Source organism: Varanus komodoensis, unplaced genomic scaffold (assembly GCF_004798865.1).
Source record: "Varanus komodoensis strain SLA01 unplaced genomic scaffold, ASM479886v1 scaffold2, whole genome shotgun sequence".
In the NCBI taxonomy this organism is placed as follows: domain Eukaryota; kingdom Metazoa; phylum Chordata; class Lepidosauria; order Squamata; family Varanidae; genus Varanus; species Varanus komodoensis.
In genome coordinates, this window is record NW_025335568.1 from 56,557,233 (window position 1) to 56,562,101 (window position 4,869).

At 45.8% G+C, this 4,869-nt stretch overlaps 1 non-coding gene across 1 annotated transcript; it reads left to right on the forward strand.

The window, feature by feature from the left end:
• The first annotated feature begins 203 nt into the window (after window positions 1–203).
• Window positions 204–297, forward strand: TRNAI-UAU. The gene is made up of 2 exons: window positions 204–241; window positions 262–297. It is a non-coding gene; the product is annotated as a tRNA-Ile (tRNA).
• Window positions 298–4,869: the final 4,572 nt, after the last annotated feature.

The window sequence follows — 4,869 nt, forward strand, 5'->3', positions numbered from 1 at the left end:
TTGGAAAGCCTTTCTGAGGTCACGGCAGGAACGCTGCCATTTCCTATGACCAGCCATAGAGTTGCCCTTAACGGTGGATGCGAAATGTCCAGAAATCATGTGTCTTCATGCCCCATCTTTCCTGGATAGAAAACATGAACAGGAAGTGAAGCCTAGTGCTTTAGATAAAGGTTAGAAACCAAAATGGCAGGGAAATTGCCACAGCTCCAGTGGCGCAATCGGTTGGCGCGCGGTACTTATACAGCAGTACGCAGCAGAGTGATGCCGAGGTTGTGAGTTCGAGCCTCACCTGGAGCACATGTCTTTTGAATATGGAATGGGCTTCCACAGGAGGTGGTCGAGGCCCCAGCGGTGCGGGTGTTCAAGGATAGGCGGGCATGTCATGAATGGAGCCAGCTGGAGACGAGGGGCAGACTAGATGGCCCGGGAGACCCTTCTGACTCGCTCTGTTTCTATGTTTCTAAGAAAAGACAGGGAATTCAAACAGGAAATCAAGCCCTTTCTGTTCTTTAATCAAGAAAAATGGCTGAGCAATTTGTTGATCAAATATCTCTAAATATTTCATCTCTTCTAACATTTCAATGTTTTTATTACACATTTTAAACAAGTTTTAATTAAGATTTTGTTTTGAATCTGGATTTTATTGTTAGCTGCCTTGAGCACCATCTCTGGGTGGAAAGATGAGATATAATTGAATTAAATAAATGCAGTTCTTGCTTTCTTCTTCCACCCAACAGAACACTCATATTTTAAGCACCATTAATAGGGATGGAGAAATCAGTGTGCAACCCTGTTGGAGAGACTGCCAGCCTCCGAAGCCTCTGAACACAGGCATCCTGCAAGGGGCTTCCTCCACTCTGCTCTTCTTCCAGGGTCATCGAGCTATGGTGCTTCAGATGGGGTGGGAAGACAGCCGGAGCACCATCGGAGCAGGAGGCCCCAGTCTCCTTCCTTCCCCCGCCTCTTCCACGACTTCCCCTTTACCCCTCTCAGAGGTCAGTCTTACAACCTCAGAGAAGCAGCCCTGCCCACCCTTTCCATGCCAGCATGGCCGGGGCGGGCAGAGTTGGCGCATGGAAATCCAAGATAGCTTTTTCTGACCTCGGATCTACGACTGCGAAGGATCCTTTCTGTCAGTCCATTTCTGGTCAGGTTTACTTTTCAGAAGCTTCTTCAGAAGTCCATTTTGTCTGCGTTTCTGCATTAAGCTGCTATTTTAAAAATTCTTTGGCATATTTATTTAATTAAGTATTTTAAAATATATTTTATTTCAAAGTACACATTTCTAATCATATTTTATCTCAAAATATGCCATTTATACACATGCTCAGTTGCTGTCGCACTAACCTGTGGCTCCACCCAGCTGCCCACCCTTCCCCTGGGCATGGAGCTAGGCAAGCAGGCAGGCAGGCATCCTTGCAGTCACAAGACCTTAGCAGTTTATAACTGGCACTGTTTCCATTTTTCCACTGAAGGGAGAAAAAGGAACCATGTAGATGGAAGTCCCAGCGAGGTAGGACTGATAAGGAGCTACTTACCTTATCCTGAGTCAGACTCTTGGTCCACCTAGTATTGCTGGCATGCAGCTATCCAGGGTTTCAGGAAGGAGTTTTTCTGCCCTACCTGGAGATGCTGCAGATCCAACCTGGAACCTTCTATATGCAAAGCATATGTTCTTCACTATGTATGTTCTACATAGTACATATCAATAGAATCCCATACTTAGAGACAGATGAATTTATCGATTGCACTTTCATGATTTGACCATTTTTCCGAGCTTAAATGAATTAGCTATGGCTAATTTACCAACTACGGCTGTATCTTGACCGACAAAGCTTAGCCACAGTCAGGCTCACCCTGGTAACATCCTTGTTGGACGATTGCAATGCACTTTATGTTGAATCCAGACTTAGTCTAGAACTATTCAAATCCTTGGAACTTAAGTTAGACTCAGTTTTAGTGCAGGAATGAGCAACCTGTAGGCCCAAACATTTGGAGATCCACAACTTCAATCAGCTGCAGCCAAACCAGCAAATGGTCACTGTTGGCCCAAACACCTTAAGGGGAAAAGTTGCCCAGCTGTATTTTAGGGGTAGCATTAACCAAACTACCCCTCTTTTCTGCTTCCACTCTCTCCTTCTTTTGTACATCAACACAGTCTACTTAAGAATACCACTTTTCTGCTTCCTGGTGTGCTATTCCACATAGATGGCTACACAGAAGTGGTGCCCAACACTACTTCTTCTTATTGAATAATCATTACCATGGTTGGACTACAAATTTAGTAATATTTTAAACCCACTGCGATGAATGGCACTTAAGGTAGTCCCATGAAGTCCCACTGATTTCAATCAGTCTACTCTGACAAATCTAGAACTAACCGTAAGGGAATAAAGTTTAAAACACCCAGTCTTCACATCTTTCCAAAACCTGTAACGATATTTAGTTCACAGTATCCACATAATTAGTGGAGGCATTTTGGCATGAAGGATCTTAACTTCCATTGACTTTACAAACATTTTAAATTGCCTTTCCTAAGCTCAGTATTAAGCACTTAACAAGGTTGGGATGAAATATATGGCAGGTTAATTCAACTGGAACCTGCTCATTTTTTATCAATACATGGCTGTCGGTTGTCTCACAAGAGATTAATTGTTTCTGTGGTTAAAAAAGATTCTATTCATTCCTAACGAAACACACATTCAAACACACTGCATCTTTCATAGACAAAGATGGACAAAACCATCAGTTTTGCTTTCTCCCACATTCATTTTTTAAAAACAAAAACCTTGCCAGCTCCTAATCTCTCATTCCTTCAGGAGCGTCAGCTCCTTCCAGCAAGGGGAAGACCACGTTGCTGTTAAAGGCAGCTCTTATCGGGACCACAAACAGGGCTGAAGGCGCAAGCAATCAAGCCCAGACTTTTACGAGCTCGGGTGGTTAAAGCCCCCACAGACTGGGCCCTTCAGCTTTCTCCCACATCAAGACCTGAAACTTGGAAGCAAAGGAGCTTCCAGTGCAGAGCAAAAGGGACAGCTGAGAAGATCTCTGCCTCCTCACACCTCCAGCTCCACGTGTCAGCTTAGTGGCCAATTTTGGCTATCACATTGAAGCAGGACGGAGAGAAAAGGAACCCCAAGTACCTGGGGCGGGGGGGGGGGAGGCATCTACGCCCCTTGCTGCCCCTTGGAATGCCTGCCTGAGTGCTGAGAGCAAAAGGGGCGGAAGGCTTGGGCAAGCATTCCCATGGCCTACTGGCCACCTTGGAGCGCTGACTCAGAATCGGAAAGTGGGGAATGTTTCAGTGAGATCGGGAAGTGCGGGTCAGCTCATGGTCCTGGGAAGCAACAAGAGAAAAAGTGATGCTTTGACATGCCAGGCGGTTCCTGGGAATGGCCAAGATGTACGGACAGCAGGAAGGGCCACAGGGATGAGGAACTGTCAGACACAGCCAGCCCCCCTTGCGCTGGATCCCATGGCAAGGCGTCAGCAGAGGCGAGTGGCCAGCTGAATGAGCAGCATGCAGCCTTCAGAAAGCCCCTCCTGAATTGCTGGAGCCCAGGCATGTTCATAAGGAGAGTTCCTGGAGGTAATCACTAGATTAGGTTCAAGAAACTGCTCTGTGCATGCGCAGAGTGGGCAATTTGTACTTGGAAGCAATAAAAAACATATTGCAAGGAAATTGGCCTGTGGCTGCTGATTGTTCAAAGGAGAATCTCTGCTCACAACAGAAAGGTTCTGCCTCCAGCCATGGAATGAGGAAGCCAAAGTATTCCATGCCCATCTTACCCCCAGGATGCCTAGGGGCCCCAGGATAATGCCTAGGGGCCCCAGGATAATTTTCTGACGGTACAATCCTGCACCTGCTTAGACAGAAAAGGGGCCTTGACTCCTGTCATGCCCCAGCCAGCAATGCTAGCACTGCATCTTAATTTTTTAAAAAAATCTCAAGCCCTTTCCCTCCATTTATGAAGAAATGTGCAAAATCTGGCAAGTTCTTGTGTTTAAAAAAATGTTAGATGCCCTATTCTTACCTATTCGTATTCATAATCTACAGTCCTAAGGAAGCTGGATGTATTTCTACTGAAATCAGTAGGACCTGATTCATATTCCAGACCAGGTTGTTATCAAGCACAGGTTGCCAGTAGGTTTTAATGATGCCCAGGACCTGTTGAGTATGGAAGTTCATGCACTGCTTTTAAATTTTCTTGTGTTTTCTATAATATACACAGTGCCATGTTGCTCGGTGTGCTCTCACTTTAATGCCTACAAAAAGTAACACCTTTCCAGTTTGTTTTTTGCAGACAGCCCCAAAGTTACATAGAATTCTGCCTTGGAAGGCACTGTACTCTTCAACTATTTTCTATACTACACCCTGGACTGACCAGCTCTTTCTCATAGCATCAGACTGAGAGAGTCCAGGTCAGCCTTGCACAGCTTGCTGCTGTGCAGATGTTTGTGATTGCAACTGCCATCATCCTTGGTCATTGGCTATGCTGGCTGGGACTGCTGGGAGTTTTAGTCCAAAACACCTGAGCAGTGTCAGGTCAAGGAAGCCTTGTCTAGATATTATACTCACCTAAATGCAGGCATCTGTTAGGTTGGTTTTTGCGTGTGCGTGCACGTGTGCATGCGCGCGTGCACACACACACACACACACACACACACACACAACCGTATTGCTTTGCAAAAGTCACCATGCAGGTCGGGGCCCCTAAAATGATGGATTATTTCCCTCGCTGTATCAATGGTGTTTGCTGAAGTATTGCAGGACTTTCATCCCAATGACTCTAAATCATGCACCAGGAATGATGTACAAAGCCATTCTCAGGGTAGGGGCAGACAGGATGCAAAACACAGGGCTGCCTC